The 21,794-nt window shown below is 42.5% G+C and overlaps 1 protein-coding gene across 3 annotated transcripts in view; it reads right to left on the minus strand.

The window, feature by feature from the left end:
- The window catches only part of Ube2e1 (ubiquitin conjugating enzyme E2 E1), a 49,059-nt gene that overhangs the window by 3,628 nt on the left and 23,637 nt on the right, over positions 1–21,794 (minus strand). The gene's annotated exons all lie outside the window — the stretch shown is intronic.

Below are 21,794 nucleotides of genomic sequence, written 5' to 3' on the forward strand. Positions count from 1 at the left end.
GGAATATACTGCGACCCCTCTCCAGCCCTCTCCTAGGAATAAACTGCGACCCCTCTCCAGCCCTCTCCGAGGAATAAACTACGACCCCTCTGGTAAAAAGTTGTTACCTTTGCTGCTTCATTTACTGAGAACAGAATGGGTTCTCAATTATCAAATGTTAGCCTGTTTGTTTCCACTGCTTAACTTCCAGTGGGATGGTCACTAGGAGGGAGGTTGGGCCCTTGGGGACAACAGTTAGGTTAAGAAAGTAGAAGTCATTATGTATGAGCTTAGTGTCCTAAGTCAGACCTTATCACCAGAACATTCACTTCTTACCTGCCACCGAGGATAGTGCAACAAGAAATGGTTCCTCATTACACTGAAACTGTTAGGTCTTGGATATCTTATCCCAAAGTGACTGAGGAAAGCTAAGCCAAAAGTTCAATCAACACTATTCTAAACTGCCACCTAAACCTATTCATTGTCAGGTTGGCAAGATGGTTTAGCAGGTAAAGGAACTTGCTGCCAAGCCTGATGACCTGAGTTGAATCCACAGAACCCTCATGGTGGACAGAACCAACTTTCCATACACATGTGGACCAGGCTGTCCTTGAACTTGGAGATCCATCTACCTCTATCTCCAGAGTGCTGGTATTAAAGTAATGAGCCACCATACTCAACATTATAACTAAGAACACCCAGTTATTTTAGGTATAATTCAGAAGACTTAGTTATCTTTTTAAGAAAAAGACTGAGGGAGCTGGAGAGATGGCTCAGAGGTTAAGAGCACTGGCTGGTCTTCTAGAGGTCCCGAATTCAATTCCCAGCAACCACATTGTGGCTCACAACCATCTGTAATGAGATCTGGTGCCCTCTTCTGGGTGTGTAGGTATAATGTAAGCAGAACACTGTATACATAGTAAATAAATAAATCTTAAAAAAAAAAAAAGAAAAAAAGAAAAAAACCACGGAGGCCCTAGGATTGAAAAAAGGACTGTGAAAGCTGAGCTAGAAGCAGGCAAGGAAACATCAGCAGGAAGTGAGAGTAGAGAAAAGGGTCCTGATGTCCAAGTGAGCTACCAACGTTTCAAAACAGAGCCCAAGCAATTTCTGGCATTCATGATCTGATTGCCACTCCATAAAAGACTCGGCACCCCTTGGGAGCAAGAGAGTGCGAAGACTGCCAACTAGCCACAGAGGCTAACCTCAAACCTTCACCAGCGTTCAAGTCACTTGTGGATTGTTACACCTGGGAAGGAGGCTACTGCTAGTAACTGGTAGGCAGAGGTCAGGGAGGCATGAAGCACCCTCAAGTGCACTTGACAAAGCACAACACATGACTACTTCAGCTGCAGATCCCAGCAGTGCTGAGGCTGGGAAGCCCTGCCTTGGAGAGCATGGCTCAAGGTCAAGCTTAGAAAGGAAAGGGTTTTACTATTTATTTAGTAATAACAGCTATCACTATTCTACTGCTCTGTGCCTGCTATAGAAAAAGAAATACATATTATTATTATTACTGTTGGATTCCTGCTATCAGGGTGGCCCCTAAGCAAGCAACATCACCACCCCTGGGATTTTGTTAGAAAGGCACACACTAGATTCTACCCTAGAACCCATCCACTCACTTTCTAATTAGATTCCTAAATGATTCCTGAATACACTCAAGTTTAAAAGGTCAGCTATAGAGGGCAGTAACTGGCAATACAGATTATCTGTTTCCTAGTGCTTGGCTTTTAATTATCATTTTATTGTAGCTTTCCTCACCCTTACCTATAACTCTGCAGTGAGATCAATCCTGGCAATACTTAGTTCTGTTAGATGGCAAAATCCAGTCCACAATATATGTTTGTCTATATTCCCTGACAAACATTACTCAAAAATTTCTTTCTTTTACTTTTCCTTCCCGCCTCGAGACAGTTCCCTGGCTGTCCTGGAACTCGCTAGACCAGGATCACTTCAAACTCACAGAGCTCTACCTGGCTCTGCCTGCTGGGACTAAAGGCCTGCACCACTACATTGGGCCCCACAATCGCATGATTTTTTTTTTCTTTCTTTCTGTTTTTCAAGACAGGGTTTCTCTGTGTAGTCCTGGCTGTCCTGAAACTCACTCTGTAGACCAGGCTGGCCTCAAACTCAGAAACCTACCTTCCTCTGCCTCCTGAGTGCTGGGATTAAAGGTGTGCACCACCACCACTGCCCAGACACAATTCATTTCTTTCTTTTCTTTTTTTTTAAAAAGATTTATTTATTTTATGTTTATGAGCACACACTAGCTGTACAGACAGTTGTGGGCTTTCACCTGGTTGTTGGGAATTGACTTTTAGGACCTCTGCTCATTCCAGTAGACCCCGCTCGCTCTGGCACAAAGATGTATTTATTATTATAAATAAGTACACTGTAGCTGTCTTCAGACACAACAGAAGAGGGTGTCAGATCTCATTACAGGTGGTTGTGAGCCACCATGTGGTTGCTGGGATTTGAACTCAGGACCTTTGGAAGAATAGTCAGTGCTCTTACCTGCTGAGCCAGCTCACCAGCCCCACAATTTTTTTCCCCCCGAGACAGGGTTTCTCTGTGTAGCCCTGGCTGTCCTGGAACTTACTCTGTAGACCAGGCTGGCCTCGAACTCAGAAATCCGCCTGCCTCTGCCTCTCAAGTGATGGGATTAAAGGCATGTGCCACCACCGCCCGGCCACAATTAATTTCTTTTCTTGTCTTGTTTTGCTAGGGAACTCAGAGACTTTGATCAGCTATGCTGGTAGCAGAGGGTAGATCATTTCCTCCAACACTGCCCTCTCCATAAAACCTACCCACTCAGCATACCTAGGACTTTTATGATGTAGTGGTCTATAATCTCAGAATGTGAGAAGCTGCAGTAAGTCTGACAGTCTGATGTAGGACTAAGGGGAGAGACATGTTTGAGCATCTGTGTAAAAGTCTATGCAAGAAGAGATGAAGATGCTGGGATGCAGTGAGGTCACCGACCCTTGGAAAGAACATGTGGACCAAAGACAAACTTAAGCAGGTACTAGAAGACCTAGCTCCTACACCACACATGTCATTGGTGTCTAGGGAATCTAGACATCTTTACTGGAACAAAGTGTGTCCAAGGAGTTGTATGTTCCTCACTAAAGGAAAGGAGACTGGCTTAAGTACCCAGTCAAAAATGGTATCCCTACAAATTCCTAATTCTTATTACACCAACACTCCACTCTCCAACAGGGAGTGTCTAACAGGAAGTAAGAAAATTTCAAATGGATCCAAATCCTGGGGCTCTCACATTTCTTCATGGTAGCTAAGCAAAAACTCTACAGAGTCACGTCTCAGCCTTCTCTAAGGAATGCAAACAAACTTTTATTATTATTTTTATGTGTATAGGTATTGTCCCTGCATGTATGTCTGTGCACCACATGCATCCAGCACCTGTAGCTATCAAAAGAGGGCATCAGATCCCTGAGAACTGGTGTTAAAAATAGTGGTGAGCTGTCACGTGGGTACTGGAAATTGAACCTAGGTCCTTTGGAAGAGCAGCCCTGGCCCAGCTCTCTGGCTCATCCAAAAAATTAAAAACATATTTTATGTATAATAGGCTGACCTTGGACTCCTTCCTGCCTCTACCTTCTAAGTATATAAGGAATTTTTAATGTAACTTTTTATAAAGCAAAGGCTGATTTGTCACCTACAGATGCTGTAAAATCTTGAAATTTTGCAATATATTGCAAGGTAGAAAGAAAACAAATCTATCTGGGCAATTACACAGCTATGATGCCAGTTATCTGGCTACACATCTGTCTTATGTTGTCTCTGGAAAGTGATAATCCTCCCACACATACTACAGGCCTACCACTACCACATTAAGTATTGCTAAACACTAATAGTAGTGTTTAAACTAAAGGTCAAAATATCCACCACTGTTTAGGATTATACGGCAGTATTCAAATCAGATGAAACAATAGCATCACATGTTCTATTCTTATCTGACTAGTTCTTCAACTGCAGTTTACTACATATACTCTGTAATGCATAGTAATGATAATCTAATGAACCTGGAAATTTACATTCAATACTTTAATAGACATGATTTAATAATATTTTGTGTGTGTGTGTCTGGTGGTCAGAAGACAACCTTCAGGAGTTGTTCTCTCCTTCCAACAAGTGGATTTCAGGAATAGAGCTCAGGTTGTCAGACTGGGCAACAAGAACTATTACCAGGTAAGTAATCTCACTGGTCTCATCAGATTTTAAAAAGAAAACTGAAATAAGCAATATGCTTTTATTTCTGGTCTGGCAGTGCAGCGGTGTTCTGTACAGTTAGAACTGTAAGACCATCTCCTTAGAAAGACTAACAGAACTATTTAGGACAGAAGTTCATCTACAGTATTGTGGATTAAGTGGGAGGCAGCTGGGGGATCGAAGGTCTTATTCTCGTTTCCTGTTTTTCGAGGGAGTTTTATTATGTAATCCAGGATTCCCTGGAACCTCCCGCTTCAGCCTCCTGGTGCTAGGGTTGCAGGTGTGTGGCACCACGCCCAGCTTTATTCAGACATTTCCAGTGTACATGTGTAGTGGATGCTGAATGTCTTCCTCTTTTGTGTCCACCTTAAGTGACAGGTTGGCTACCTAGCAAGGTCTGGGATCAGTCTGTCTCTGATTCCCAACACAGGGGTTGAAGGAATACATGGGAGTGTGGGGATTTGAATTTAGGACCTTCTGCTTTCATAGCAAGAGCTCTTACTAAGCCCTACGTCTCCCTAACTCATTCAAATTTTCTGACCACAAAACCAATTGAATCTTTAGGCAGTGCTGGCCCTAAAGGCAATACTACCACATAGAAAGCTCCGAAAGAATACTAAAATTCTCACAAAGAAATTTACCAATTTACATAGTTCTGTGCGCTGATTCACAAACACTTTGTTCTTTCCCACTGCCTGTGCAGCTTCATGCTGCAACTGCTGCCAATGTCAGAGTGCAAGTAGGGGCTAAGCCAAGGGCTGCGAACTTTGGGACCTTATTACAATAATGTTTTGGTCACTTACTGTTGACATGAAACTGGTTTTTATTGTTTGGTGAGATTTTTATTAGTAGTAGTAACAATTTTAAGTGTTTTGTAGCCCCCTATTGCTCTAAAAAATGTCATTTATATGAAACTTTTCTGCTTATGGGGGGATTTCAGAATTCTTGCATACTTTCCAGTTGAGCCTGGAACTTTCTTGCCTTCCCCTCCAACCTGCACAGCATCCTCCTTGGAGGACATGAAGATCCAGTCCATGAAATACCCTCAATCCAGGACTCATGAGGATTTCTTCAGAGAATAGACATGCTTTCAGAGAAAGCTGGCTTTTATGGCCAGGGAGAAAAAGGCCAAGTGGAGCTCCTACCAGCCCCTTCAAAAAACCCATAAGCTCAAGGTTTCTCACGGATGCAAAGTACCATTTGCTGTTCTCACTGGTATTTCAAGGGCTTTTCCAGGGGCTGCAGCTATGCTGGGGAGGGCTGAACAGATGAAACCCCAGCTGTGCTCTATTATGCCAGATATTAAAGCAACTTGCAGATATGGAAAATAGCGCCATTTCTCTAAGGTTTTTAATTTTGGAAAACAGCTATTCTCATTTAGAATGCAGTTTATGTTAGTTTAAAATTAGATTTTTAATGTTTGTTTTAATTTAGAATAGACTGAAATACCATAAATATTAGCCATACAATCACATTACTGGGTCTAATGGGATGGTCTAAAGGTAGAATGGGATTTTTGTTTTGGTGGTTCTAGCAACTGAACCCTGAGACTTGGTCACTCTACCATGATGCCACCACACAGCCTCAGCTTCTAAGAATGGTTTCTTAGGCTTGAGACATGATATTGCTGTACAGCTGTAACTATACTGGCCTGGGACTCCAGTATAGTTACATGCCATCAAGTCTAGCTCTTGTCAGCCTGTAACCAAAACATTGGAGAACTCACTAAGTAAATAATTTTAAACATTAGTGAAATTAACTAAAATAAGTGGACATAATACATGCCAGTGACAACAGTAATTCCAGCGCTCAAAATATAGGCAGGCATGATGATCTATCTCAAATTAGGCCAGTCTGAGCTATACAGTGAGTCTGATCTTAAAAACCAAAGATTCAGGATAAATTCAGAGGTAGAGCATTCTACCAAGCATTTCCAAGGTCCTGCGTTCAGACCCCAGCATGGTGGCACACAGGTTTAATGTCAGTACCTAGGAATTAGAGGCAATCAGATCTCCATGAGTCTGAGCCCAACCTGTTTTACATAGCAAGTTCCAAGCCAGCTAGGAATGCATAGTGAGACTTTAAAAAAGAGGGGTGTGGGGGTGGCAACAACAGATACTAGGACCTAGCAAAAATGCAACTGGGCAGTTTCACAGTTTGAGGTATGGGAGAAGCCACTCTCATCTTAACCCATGACAGAGACTGTACTCAGCCTAGGCAATGGCCATCACCGTCCTAGAGCTGTGCTGTCCAAATTGCTTGTTCAAAGGGGCCCTCTTAACAACTGCACTCTTTAAAAATTCTCCAACTGCTCTTTTTAATACAGCTGGTGAAATTTATATGTAAGTTTATCAAGTATGACTTCCCAGCCAAATTGAGTCTTTTTCTTTCTTTCTCTAAAAAGAAAAATATAGGCTGGAGAGATGGCTCAGTGCCAATAGCAAAGGACCCAGGCTCTATTCCCTTCATCTACACAGAGACAGCTGCCTGTAAGTCCAGCATCAGGGGATTCCATGCACACATACACATGCAGGCAAATACTCATACATTAAATACAAATAATGAATATGCTAAAGGGGCTATGTCCTCTGGTACATGGGCAATGTCTTTTTTATGTGTCTTGATCACTCACCACTTCCTACAGAAGGCTGACTCATTGGAGAAGTCACCCAGATAATGGGAACCACCTAGATAGCAGACATGTGCCAGGTGTAGCTATCTTCTTCCTATCCCAGAAACAGGAGTAGGAAAGTGCACAAAGAATTTAGCCAGCCCCTAACTGTTATCAGAGCCCAAGTGAACCCTGTCCTAGCCAGACTCTTTGAGTCTAAGGTAAGTTACAATCATCAGTGGCTGTTTAGGTGTTTTGTTATGTAACAATAAACAGCTGGTAGCTCCTTCGACCAAATGGATTTGCCACTGATGTTAAAGCTACACAGAAGGACAACAAACACAAAGTGTAGAGAATAGTGGTGGAGGGAAAGTGTCATAGTAAACAGTTGTCAGCTAACACATTGGAACTGTAAACTTAACTGCAGCCAAGTGTGTGTGACATTTTCTTGATTGCTATTAGATGCAGAAGGGCCCAGCCAACTGTGAATGGTACACTCCTGGGCATGTTGGCCTAATCTGTATGAAAGGAGGACTGAAAAAGCCATTAGACAGTGTTCCTCCATGATTTCTGCTTCAAGCTCCTGCCTTGGCTTTCCTCAAGATAGACTATAACTTGTAAACTGAAATAAACCTTTTTTCCCCCCAAACTGCTATTGGCCAGGGGTTTTATCACAGCAACAGAAACCAAACTAAGAAGGATAAAAAAAAAATTAGCAGTATACAACATTAACAACTTAAGTATTAAAACTTAGTAATAGAAAGCATGCACAAGCATTGCTCAAGATGGGAGACCTACTTGCTAATAAATCCTCAATCTTAACTGGTCATATAGAAATGTAAATTAATAACATAGTTTCCTTTTCTGTACTAGAAAGGGTACTTTGAGACAGGGTTTCTCTGTGTAGCCTTGGCTGTCCTGGAACTCACTCTGTAGACCAGGCTGGCCTCGAACTCAGAAATCCACCTGCCTCTGCCTCCTAAGTGCTGGGATTAAAGACGTGAGCCACCACTGCCCAGCGAAAGGCATCTTTTTAAAAGTAGACTAGTAGGGCTGGTGAGATGGCTCAGCACTGACTGCTCTTCCAAAGGTCCTGAGTTCGGATCCTAGCAACCACATGGTGGCTCACAACACCTTCTTCTGGTGTGTCTGAAGACAGCTACAGTGTATTACGCCAGAGCGAGAGGCCATCTGTACAGCTACAGTGTACTCATACACATGAAATAAATAAATCTTTTAAAAAGTGTATTGATTTAAGAAAAAAAAGACAAACAAGGTTCCATAGCAGTACACAAACAACCTCATCTTTAGGAGCAACACAATGCAGCCAAAGTTTCAATAATGGCTATACTTGGGAGATAAGAGGAAGGATGTTTACCCAGGCATGAGTTAGACAGCAATGGCCATGCTTTCCTTCTAGAACATATTTTTACACTGAAAATTTAAACAAGAGGTGAAGAGATAGGATCCAATCATCTACTAATAAAGTGGTGGAAAAAGGTAAACATCTTGGGTTCCTCTAGGTAAGTGAGCTCTGGCTGAAGAGCAGTGTTAAGGCTCCTCATGTCAGATCATGACTCACATCACTTCAAGTGTTTCATTTTGTTCCACAGAGTACACAGCTTGGATCTGAGGTAAGACACACTCCTGTTTGTTAGGTCCAAATAAGTTTTCAGTGGTGACTCACTAACTTATCTGAAATGCCTAGTCCCAGACAGATAACAAGGAGTGCAGCTGTCACAACGGAGGTAGATTTGAGTAAGATTAATTGGGTACTTCTACAATATGACATCATGGACAAGACTGTAAAGTAATTCATAGGATGTGTAGGGTATATGGTACCATGTTACCAGTCAGGCATAAGAACTGGTAAAGCTGAATGAGCTCCAACTCCGGGAATCTCAGAATTGAGAAGGACAGGTGTGGAGCCATTCCCTACTTGCCTCTGTACCTGCTCTGGAACTTGTAAGCTGCCCTGGACATTCCACTGAGAGGACCACAGGCAGTCAGCCACATAAAGTAACACCTGGAGTTATTTTCCATGTTAATGAGGCATCTAGATAGTCTTAAGCCTGTAGCCAATGAGTTTCCTTTTGGGTATTCCTTCTCCCAAAAGGCATTTAATCCCTGGTTCACCCTGAATAAAGTATATGCATTTACATCCACCATCAAATAAACCAGCATGAACAAGCAAGGATCATCTCAGCTGCTTCATTAAGGTTCCCTTAGGGGAGGCCTTCAACTAAAGAGCAGCACCTAAGCTTCCTGAGGAAGGCTTGCTCCCCTCCAGCCCCTCCAGTACTCTTGGGCCCTTGCTCCTCTCTCTGCCTGGCACACAGGTGCCCCTAGGGGAAAGGTAGACCTCACCCCACCCCCACAGACCCCCAGTTCCCGACTTTCCCTCCTGGTAGTACGACACCTGAGTACCCAGGGAGGAGACCAAGAACTATTAGGACTCTGTTTCTGACTTTTCCCCAGCAAAGGCGCAGGACGCAGCATGACAAGCATGTTTATAACTGCTCATTTTCATTTTAAATGCTTTCTAAAATTACATTTACTTCTCTCTGTATATGTGGAAATCAAAGAATAACTTGTAGATGTTGGCTCTCTGCTGCCACTATGTGGGTCCTAGGAATTGAACTCTGGTCACTAAGTATGGCTGCAAGCACCTCTACCCAGTGGTCCCTAAAACCTGACCATGGTTAAAATGGTTCCATTGTGGCTCAGTGGTCACATTAAACAGAAGACAAAAACAGCCATTTTAAAAACAAGGAAAAGCAAAAATTCGTCCCTACATTTACATCAAGAGTTCTACCTCTCAGTTCACATGCTGTTTCTTTGTTTCTTCCTATTCCGCTGTCAGGGAGCTGATGTCCAACTCAAATGCTACAACGAGGCAAATCAAAGGCTAGCTTAGTCTAAATCAGCTTAAAACACAGCAGCAGCAACAACATGAATCAACTCTAAACAAAAGCCAATAGCAGGAATCTAAAAGCCAGAGGGGAGACCATCCACCAAAAGAGGGTGCTCTTCTCTGCTCAGATGCCCAAACACCAAATGAGCCAAATTGCTAATTGGTGCTCAAGTAATTACTAATTTAAAACAAAGGCAGAATAGTATTCTAATGTTTTTAGAAAATTAGGTAATTTTCAAGAATGTATTTTCTTAACATTGAATTCTTTTGACCTTTACCAAACTCTACACATCAGAAAATGTAACATTATAGTCATGTTAAAAACAAGGACATCCATGTATGGATGTTTCTGGACCCCTGCTCGCCCAGAGGCTATGCCTGCTGCCAGAACTCCAGATAAGCGACTAGCCCAATTGTCATCAGCAAAGCTTTATCCAGCAACTGATGGGAGCAGATGAAGAGACCCACAGCCAAACACTAGGGAGAAACACACAGAAGAGGAGGAGGAAGTATGGTAGGGAGTGGAGGGGCCAAGGACACAGGAGACCATGGCACATTGAATCAACTAAGCGGGGCTCTTTGGGGATCAGAGATAGAAGCAACAACCATGGAGCTTGTATAGGTCTGAGTTAGGTCCTCTGCATATATGTTCTCTTGGGACTCCCAACAGTGGGAGGGGGTGTCTCAGATTCTTTTTCCTGATCTTGAAACCCCTTTTCTCCTACTGGCTTGCCTCCTTCAGCCCAAATATGAGGGTTTGTGTCTAGATTTATTGTAACTGGCTATGCCAAACTTGGTTTAGATCCCTGGGATTCCTGTTCTTTCCTGAAAAGAAAGAAAGCAGCAGTGGATCTGAAGGAGATGGAAAATGGAGAGGGAGCACTGGGAGGAGTGGAGGTATAGGGGAGGCTGAAGTCAAGGTATAATGTGTGAGAGAAGAATAAACTTAAAATACCAAATACATGATATGTGTGCAACCCCCAACACACACACACACAAGGCTGAGGTATACACAGCACAGCAGTGAATGGCCAGCATGAGTGAGGAGTTGGGTTCCACCTATAGTACCGCCCATGTATTTGTATGTGTTATGGGTATGGGTTGAATTATGACTCTTGAAAAATTTGTGAGTTGAAGTCTTAAATCCTAGTACCTTGTCCTGTAACTTTATTTGGAAATAGCATCATTGCAGATATAATTGAGATATAATTGATTAGAATGAAACCCTTCTAGACAAGGTAAAGTGATATTCTTATAAAAGGGAACTTAAGATTATAGGCACACATAGGCAGAGAGAGAGAGAGAGAGAGAGAGAGAGAGAGAGAGAGAGAGAGAGAGAGAGAGAGAGAGATTGACTATCACATGAAGAAAAAGGCAAAGATCTAGTTGACAGAATTAGAAGCCAGGCTGAGGTGAGTGAAGAGACTTAAGAATCCTCAGAAGGAACTAACTATCCCTGAAGGTTGGGGCAGAATCCAGGATGTGGAGGCCACAATGCACAATGTCTCTAAAGGTTAGCTATGACTTATGTGGAATGAAACCAGAAGGACACAAGTGTTGGGCATACAAGATGTGAGTCCTAGTCCAAGTCTGGAGTTTGAGAATATATTTGGGCATTGGGGAGGGTACTGGGGATTAATACTCAAACTTACTAGGTGAGACCCTGGCCCAAGATATGCAGGACTTTGCTAAGTAGAAAGGATGTATGCTGTGCACAAAGGGCCTTCCTACCTTCTTATTGAATTTGGCTTTCTTTTTTTTTTTTTTTGGTTTTTTGAGACAGGGTTTCTCTGTGTAGCCCTGGCTGTCTCAGAACTCACCCTGTAGACCAGGCTGGTCTAGAACTGAGAAATCCACCTGCCTCTGCCTCCCAAGTGCTGGGATTAAAGGTGTGTGCCACCACTGCCAGGCTGAACTTGGCTTTCAAATCCTGGATTGTCTCATTTTTTTTTCTAGCCTTGTTTTTGTTTTCCTGGCCATTGCTCAGGCATTTATTCTAAATCCATTACTTGTATTTATAGTGAAGCTTGAGCATGTGTACTCCTTCTGTTAGTTCCTCATCAGAAATGGCCTGCTGCCAAAGGACACATGACATGGAAGACAAGTTGGGTCTGAAGACTGGATATGGTATGGGGTAGCATGACGTTAGGTGGACAGAGCAGGCTTGGCTGCTGTATAGGATGTGCATCCTGCTTCAAGTCTACAGAGAGCTTAGTGGTATAGATAGGGCTGACCAACAGATCTAGGATAAACCTAGGGACTGATGAGGGTGTGTGGACGGGAGGATGGTACACTCACTAGGTTGCATACTGCTGGAAGGTGTATGACTCAGGACCGTGACTGATGGTTGGTTGGAGTATTTGGAATAGAGTTGAGGAGTCAAGGTTCCCTTGCTAGGGATGGGAGCAAGCAAGGACTCTCAGAGAAGATGACTGGGGCTAGTGATACAGGAAGTAGGACTTGTGTTACTAGGGCAGAAGGCCAAGGGTGAAAGGAACTGCTGGTGTGGGTTAGAGGTCCTCCCTGAAGAAAGGTGTCCTATGGGAAAGGAAAAGGCACCGATGGCAGTATACATCACTGGTGCTGTTTAAGTATAAAACCAAAGTATATTTAAAAACTAAGAACCTGTAGAATTATACAGAGTAAAATCTATGGTGTATGTGTGTGTTTTGTGTGTGTGTATGTGTATAAGAAACATGAAGGTAGAAGCATCTTACTGGCCCCTGAAAATTACTACTGGTTCTACTACCCAGTTTTTTTTTTTTAAAGTTATGTTTCTGTGCAGTCAGGCGGTCATTTTGGGCATAGCAGTCCTAGCTTTCTGCCTACAGTGATAGTCTCTCCCACACCCAGCAAGAGTCCAGTGGTTACCTACCTGGCTTTGGGGCTTACCCCTAATATTGCTTATCACATGTGTGCTTTTCCCACTCTGCTTAAGCAATTTCATATTAGGATTAACTATAGGATAATTTGTTATCTAGTAAATGGTGTTAGAAAAATTTCTTTCTTTTTTTTAAAAAGATTTATTATTTATTGTTATAAATGAGTACACAAAAGAGGGTATCAGATTTCATTATGGGTGGTTGTGAGCCACCATGTGGTTGCTGGGATTTGAACTCATGACCTTCAACCTTTGGAAGAGCAGTCAATGCTCCTACCCGCTGAGCCATCTCACCAGCCCCGGAAAATTTCTTAAATACAAATGAACTAAGGGCTAGAAAGATGACTCAGTTGATAAAGCCCTTGTCATACAAGTATGAGAACTGGAGTTCAGATCCCTAGTTCCCATGCAAGACTAGGCCCTGTAAGCCCAGCATAAGAGGTAGAGACGGGAATCCTAAAGCAAGCTAGTAAGCTACATTAGCTCAATTGAAGAGCTCTGGGCTTAAGAGATTCTGTCTTGATATATAAAGTGGATACTGACCTGGGAAGAGAGACAGACACACACACATGCATCTGCATAGGCACACATAGACAAGACAGACAGACAACACAGATACACAGCCACATCAATTAAATTTATTTTATTTGCAGAAATGCAGTAGTTGAAAATAAACTTGTTGCACAGAGAACTTTGTGTGGAGGAGAGGAGCTTCTATAATAAAGTGTCTGTCTGACAGTGAAGAATCCCACCTTCATAAAGAATCAGAAGCACTTGACAGCTTAACTAATGGTTCAAATATTATGGGTGCACTGCAAAGAAAACAAGAAATAAGCACAATTCTAGCCCCATCTCCAAGCTCAAAGGAGGACACAATACCTACTCTCCCCAGCACAAAGTCAAGCAGTCTCAGATGCAACCCAAGAGTAAGGCCACTCCCCTCTGTTCCATTCCAGCCTGAGGCTGGGTACTGAGAGTCTTGACAGCCACTGGGATGACCTATACTGAACTAAGAGGTGTCCTTGCCTGAGGATACAATATGACACCCTGCTGTAGCAGCCCCTGGGGAAGATAATGCCAGCACCTTTTAAAACGAAGCATGTGAGGCATTTTTTTCTTCCTTAAAGGGAATAGATAAAATGAAAGCTGGCATAGTGAATATTCTTCCAATTTCCACCAGCACCGCAATAAGGTCTCTTAAAAAGGTCTATGTACTGTGCAGGAAGACAACAGCAATAGGCTAGGAAATTAGAAAGCAGATGATGGCAAAGGGTTGACAAGACACAAGTTAGGGTCAAGTGCATCAGTCAATACAGCCTCCTGAGGAAGTGTGATGCCTCTGGAGGTTTGGAGTGCTGCAGGAGAATGCTTGGTTCAAGGGAGAACTGGCTTCAAGTACTAAGGGGAAGTCACAAGAGCCTCTGTGACAGGTGGAGTTCTAAGAAGGGCTGTTTCAACTTCCTTCTAGATGAAACCACACCACCGAGAGCAGGCTGTGCTTAACTTACACCAGGCTTTGTCTTTACTGCCAGACAGCAGAGTCACCTGCTAACCTTGCCATGATACCAACTCTCCACAGAGACCAGAGAATTACAAGTGGCTACTATAAGCATGGAGCCTCGGTCTTAGAGTTGCAAGGAACCAGACTGGGCCAGAGACTGTTTCCGCCTGGAAGGGATTCTAAAGAGAACACATGACAGCCAGCTTTGGACTGCAGGCTTAAGAAACCCTGAGCAGGAGACTGAACAGAACCGGCCCAAGTTACTAAATGTCACATTGTTGTGAATTGCTACATTTGCAGTAAGCTGTTAGGCAGCAACAGAAATTTTGCTGACTGGCAGTATTTTCTAGAGATGGGGGGAAAAACAATAGGAAGGACTCCAGGGTCATTAATACGGATGAGGGCAGAGGTGCTGTGCTGGACAATGAGACCCCCCAGTTTCCTTCCTCTACTCAGCTCCCAGATGGTAGTCTAGCTCTCAATACAGGTATTATTACATCTGTATTAGACGACCAAGGAGTACAGTGCCTCTATAAAATATAATTCAATGACCAAAACTAGAGGGCAGCCAGCAACAGGAAACCAAAATTGTAGAAAAGGATATTTCAAGACACAAATATTTTTTTCCTTTTGGAAATTAAAAGTAAAAGTACAGATTTCAAAAACTCCAGGGGAAATCGGCTGAGATCTAAAGCATTAAAGTACAAAAAGAAGGTTCATGAAAAACCAACCAACCAAACAAACAAAAAACAGGAAAAATGCTCCGTAAAGGGAGGGAGGCATGGAGATCACTCTTAAATTGGATGTGGTGCTGCATTCCTGTAATCGCAGGCAAAGTTCTGGAAGTTGAAAGACAGCTTGAGTAATAAACTGAGACAGAGGAGCCAATCTCAAACAAAACACTGCCCACAGATAATAAACAACATGCCAGGGAGACAGCTCGGAGAATGAAGTGCTTCCCATGTGTGTATCCTAGGGTTCAGATGGCCAGCATTCATGAAGTGTACACTGACAGTGTACACAAGTAGTCCCAGCAAGGTGGGCTGAGACAGGTGACTCTCCAGGGCATGCTGGCAGATTAGCTAACATCACATGATTTGGGCTCAGCCTGTCTCAGAGAGTAAGGATGGAGACTGACCGCAGGAGCCACTTGACATGGACACCAGGCCCTTACACACACTTTACAGCTTCATGCAGATTAGCTTATGGCTTATAAAGAGAAAACTAATTTTAAGGAACAGAATTACTTCAAAAGAGTTTATTTGGCACCTTGGTAGGGTTGTTCTTTAAAGAGCCAGGGCTCACAAGTCTAAGACTTACAGAGACATGGTGAAGGAAGACATACTCATTGGATGGCCATTGAACTGCAGTTTCTCTCCTGCATACCTCTCCCAGTACAGTTAACTAAATGCACCATCCACAGTTGCTACTTTGATATTCTGTTAGTGGGTGTTCATGCTGACAATCACCACTCGAGTGAGGGCTACCAGGCAAGACACTGCTAAAGTGATAAAATTAGAGCACTCAAGGCCTCTCTTGGCAAGACATCTGTCAGGAGGTGTGGCTGCCAGCACTGGAGCAGCAGCAGCTGCAGCACTAGTCCCAGTCCTCAGAAACCTGAACAGGGGACAGAATGTTCATCTCCAGCCAGCCAGATCTGCTGCTATGAGCACAAGACTCTGCCTTTGGGCTCCACCACAATGATACCAGCTAAAACCAGGCTTCACTCTAAACCAAACAGCATTCACAGACATGGTTCTGCAGGTGAGTTCAGTGGTCTTTTCACACAGAACTGCAAGGCCCAGAGCAACAAGCATAAAGTACATTCTCATATGTTTACAGTAGTGCAATAAGCTTCCGGTTTACAAATTACCCACTTAGACTTTATGATCTGGTGAGTTCTGTGCTAGACAAAAAAGAAGTCTGACATATGAGGTCAAATCATGCAAGACCTTTAAAGAGCCAGGAAAATTTTAGATAAAGCAAAGCCACAGCAGGTTCTTTAAACTACCACTCTGGAAAGAATTTTACCCCATTTTGCATCTAAGAATCAGAGAGAGCCTTCAGGTAAGTAACCTTACCCTACCCACAGCCACTTAGCTATTGACTGGTAGAGGCCAGACCCAACCCTCTATATCCTGAAGCTTCTCTATACACGACCTCTTGGTGCTAGAGGTAAAAGCTTCATCTGGGCTAGTGTTTGGGGCAAGGAGCCTGGTAACTATTTAACACCTGTGGCATAATTCAAATGCTCAAAAAATGGTGAGGCACTAGAGCTTGCAAGCAAGTAAGAGGCTCTAGTAACTAGGAGTCCAAATGCAAGGTTATGCTTTACGATGCCCGTGGGGTTGATTAACTGAATGTGAGGTTATAGTAAAGGGTTTCCAAACACACAATGACTGGAACCTAACTCAAATTCAAACACATAATGTATCCAAGGTATTTCAGGCATTGTTAGGCTTCATTGAAGCCTTTGCCTGGAGCACACGATGTGTGCACTTTGCACTGTGCATGCTGACAGGTATACAATGCCAATTAAAACTGCCTCACACACCTTAGCTAGGACTCCGAGACTACTGCATGGCATGAGCTACAGTTTCTTGTACACAAAAAGTTCTGTGCTGTAATAGAAACAATACTTTTAATTAGGAAAAAAAGCTTTCAATATTTTCCATCATTCCTTAGCATAAAAGTAGCAAATTAGTACATCTCTGAATTGTACTGTGGTATGTATAGTTTTTGAGTTTTAAAAATATTTATTAATTCTTCAAGAATTTCATATATTTTTCACCCCTATTCTCTAAGATTCACTCAAGATCCTCCCTATGCCCCAACTTTGTGTTCTCTTTTTTGCAATTTTGATTTTAAAAGCTGTTGAGTTGCTAACGTGTTTCATAAAAACAACAACAACAACAACAACAAAACTATATCTATTTATATACCTATATATATACCCATGGTTCTATTTTTAAAAATAGAGAAAAGGGTTGTATAAGTGAGAAATGTTAAGAGTCCTGCTTTAGAGAATTGGTCAAAGGGAAGTGGTGTGGTTGTGAGCTCAAGGCCAGATGTGGACATTTCATATGGAGCACTCCTTCTACATGCACACACAGGCTGCCAGGCCAGCTCAGCACTGGGAAAGCTCCTTTGTAGAGGAAGGGCTAGGACAAGTGAGCCCTAGTGGCTGCAGCTTTTTAATCAACTATTCAGTTGATAAGAATAAGAGTGGGGCCTTTAATGCTAGCACTCAAAAGGCAGAGGCAGACAGACACCTGAGTTCCAGGCCAGTCTGGGCTAGAGGAAAACCCTGACCCTGAAATGTAAGTAAATAAATAAAAATGAACAAGAGAAGGAAGACGTGAGAGGACCAGATGTCCTGCCACAGAGCAAGTCTGAGGCCAGCCCTGGCTGCATGAGACCATGTTAAAAAACAAAGCAAAGCCAAACAACAAAAAGGTACAGCAGTCTACTTTTCTACAAATTTTAACTGATACAAAGTGAATGTGTGTGTATGTGTGTGCGCTGTGTACATTGTGCACCACCGACATGCTAGTACCTGTATATACAATGTGAATTTATTTATTCATCCATCTGTCTACCCATCTGCTCATCTATCCATCCATCCATCCATCCACTCATCTGCCTATCCGTCCATCCATTATGTGCTGGTGTTCTGTCTGTGCGCAACCCACATGTCCACTGCTTGTGGAGGCCAGAGGAAGGCTTCGGATCCCCTGTGGGATTACAAAGGGATTTAAGTGAAGTCCAGTATGTATGAAAGCAGATCATTTCTGACAAGACTTTCAAGGGTAATTTCTGTTATTTCAGAGTTTGTTTTTGAGATAAAAATGAGAACTGTTTCAACTTAAGTTTCACAGACCACTTATTTCAAGTCTACACTGAGATATGTGTGGACACACATTCAAATGTTACCAGAGATTGTGAGCTTTCTGAGATGGGTGCTGGGAACTGAACTCAGGACCCTCTATAAGAACACAAGCATCTGCCTCCCAAGTGCTGGGATTAATGGCATGCCCCACCAATGACCAGCCAGTTAGAGGTTTTTTGTTTTTTGTTTTTGTTTTTGTTTTTCCATGTAATCTGCATTCCTTCCCTAGCCTGAGGCTCCACCATGGCCAGGCCCTGATCTTTCCTGCTCTGTGTTCCTAACACAGCACACTGTGTGTGGACGCATCTTAGGGAAGGCCTGTAAACAGCACAACAAGGGAAATGGGAACAAGTTTATATAGCACTGACTCTTTACTGACCAAAACCCAGAGGTACACAGGCAGTTTAATTACTGGGTATTAATTGTAGATATCCCCACTTTACTTACAAAGTCAAAATGTAAGAATCTATTCACAAGCCTCCTACTGATGTTACAACTTCTTGCCTTTCCAACCTGCACCCAATGGGTATTGTTCCAAAAGCCCTACTTTAAAAAACAAAACAAAACAAACAAACAAAAACCCAGCCACTTGTGTAAGAAGAAGGGGAAGAGAAGAAAGATTTCACAGGAGGGAATAGAAGGAGGAAGGAAAAAGAATGGGAATGGAGAGAGAATCTGAGAGGAAGAAAGATAGAACAGCCTTCTTAAAAGCTAAATTCTTTTCCTAAAACCCTATCTTACCTCCCTACAACTAGACAGTAGAATAAGCAGCTCAAGGGTTATTAGAAACAGCTAAAACCTCAAAATAGATGTTAGCCCTCTTCCAGGTTCCTAATGCCTTTACACACTGGGCTACTGTTCTTAAAAGAATGTTTTTGTTTCAATGCTTACTCATATAGATTAACTAGAAAAACAAGCCAAAATTTAATGTCATCAATTCACAAAAGTTCTCCAAACAATAACCTACAGATTGGTGCAGCTGTATCTTGTAGCTTGAGGCTTTCCTTTGTCTTCTGTCTGAAGCAAGGTCTTTACTCAGTCAGGCTGGACTAGACCTTCCCTGTCCTCCAGCCTCTGCCTCCTGGGGGGCTATCACACGTGCCCTGGGGTGTAGCTCAGACGTCCAGGCACATGCTCAGCATGTATAGGATCCTAGGCTCCATATTACTCTTTGAAAGAAAAATCCAGTGAAGGATAAGACAAACTTTAATAAAAGATTAAAAAAAAAAATAGAAGCTTCTAAAATTAAATGTTTTTTTAAATAACTTAGAATACTTGAGGGGCAGGTGCCACTACTCCTGGCCTAAAAACATTCTATTTACTTACTTTGTATGAATGAGACACTAACTTGCAGGAGCTGGCGCTCTCATTCCAACACTTGGCTTCTAGGACTGAACTCAGGAAACAGGGCTTAGCGGCAGGCCAGCTCACTTCCTACTGAGGTATCCTATCTGGCCTACGCCTTGGCTTCTGAGTTTGGTTTTGATGCAGACGGGTAAGCTTCTAACAGAACTCTAGTTGGGTGGGCCTCAACCTGTTTCTACTAACGCACTCTATACAACTGATAACAGCCCAGGCTGAAGCACTGACACGAGGCACTGACATGAACTGTGGAGTGCCAGACCTACTTCAAGTAGGGGACCAACTTGCTCATTGTGTAAAACCTAAAATAAAGCATCAACTCATTATCTATTCTCTATATTCCTCAGTTATAAAGGAACTGAAACCATGAATTTTTTATTTATTTTATTTATTTTCCCATTTCAGGGAATATCACCAAGCCCTAAAACAAATGCAGTGTTAAACTCACTTTAATTTTAAAAATAAACCTTATAACTTTGGGATGTGTATCTTGTTCTCAGAACTGTCAGTAGATGCAAGTCACACAACTGTTTACTCCAGCACTGCTCCATCCCAAGCTGCCTTCCCTGGCCCAGTGGCCCTCACCCATCCCAGTGCTGCAGTCCTTTAATACAGTTCCTCATGTCAAGGTGATCCCCAACCATAACATTATTTTGTTGTTACCTCATAACTGAAATTGTGCTACTGTTACGAATCATAACGTAAATATCTGATATGCAACATCCAAAAGGGGTCATGACCCACAGGTTGAGAACTACTGAACTAGATCCTGGCTGGGTTTTACATATTTGCAAAGACACACTGGCTAGCACCTAGACAGGTAGGACATTATAGATGATACAGTTAAAGAAAAACTGCCCAAGGTACTATTTCTTTTATAAAAATACAATTGTAATAAAAAACTGTAAAAAAATATTACCCAATCTTTAATACAAAGAGTTTCCTAGTATTAAAGAGAGCAGACACTTCTGCTGGTTTCTTTTCAATGGAAGGCTGCAACACGTTCTGGTTAAAGTCACAGCTGAAACTGGAGGAGAGGAGAGGCCACAGACCTTGTGAGGACGAAAAAGAGACACTGAAAAAGTGAGTCATGCTCTACAAAAAAACAACCAGTGCAGTGTTTGCACTGTGCCCTCTGCAGGAGGACTGATAACCCACAGGTGAAGTATCTACTCTGGGCTTCAGGCCCACAGGACTGGAACTCAGGCTCATGGACTTAAGCTCATCTTCTAAGACCCTAAAGCAAAACCCCGGACATTCTGTGGTAATGAAACATGAGCGGTTCTCACATAGACATTCCAAACTGTTTTAAATAGTGAACCAAGTGTTAGCCTGTTAAGTCGTCTATGAAAAGCTCAAGTTTTCTGATGTGAAACTTTTGGCATCTTACATTAACCTCAGTTACATCTAAATACAGAACAAAACTGGTGAAAAATATAAGAAATTATTCTCCCTCTAGCTTTTCCAACACAGCCCTTTTTCAAAAACCTTTTTTTCCCCATCTGCATTAAGATTTACAGTGTTTAAGAACTGCTGAGGAGAGCTGCAGGACACCCTGGGGCCTTCTCAATGGCATTTATTTCTGCCTTCCAACCTGGCTGAAAGAATTTTCTAAAAAGGGGGAACACAATATACCTAAAATAAAAAAAACACCAGATTAAAGTTATTACTTCAGTACTTATCAAACACTTTGATTCAGCTAAGGTTCACAGCGCACACCCCATTTAGGTTAGGAAAACGCAATATAAAACTTATATTTACAAAATACAAATATCTCCCACTGTACCCATGGCAAAAGAGATAAAGAAATTCAGGGCAATAACAGCTAAGGAAAAAAAAAAGATACTGGACAATGGACACTGAGAAAGGTGTGTGGGTGTGTAACATTAGTGAAACAATCCAACCACTTGTACACGTGCATACTGACTACTATAATCTTTGCAAGTCTTCAGTAGTGACTGACAAGGGTTGGGCAAGAGACAGACTACTGACATCATAACATGCAATGGCTGAGACCTTCTATCACCCTGTGGTCTTATCAGGGGATATTAGAAGTCTTCATAAATACCAATCCTGAAAGGCTACTTTCTTAGAGGCAAGCATAAGTCAAAGAAACCTTCATCTAAGAACTGGAACTAAAGGATGAGAAGCAGGTTTTTAATTTTCTGTGATTGGGAGCCCACTTTGTTGGCTGGAAATGTTTCCATGCTCACAGGGCCTTTCTACAGTAGGAAGACATCTATGCCCACACACACACACAACCTGTGCCATTCTTTTCCTCTCCCTTCTCTGCCCATGTTCTATCTAGATCTCTTTACTTTCTCAGTTCTGGTTTCTTGCCTCTCATGAGCTCACATCAGACCCTTCAAAAGCCTATGGAACAGAACAGAAAGTCTTTCCAGCTATTAGCTCTGCCCAGCATTG

The sequence above is a fragment of the Mastomys coucha genome, unplaced genomic scaffold, assembly GCF_008632895.1.
Source record: "Mastomys coucha isolate ucsf_1 unplaced genomic scaffold, UCSF_Mcou_1 pScaffold9, whole genome shotgun sequence".
NCBI lineage: Eukaryota > Metazoa > Chordata > Mammalia > Rodentia > Muridae > Mastomys > Mastomys coucha.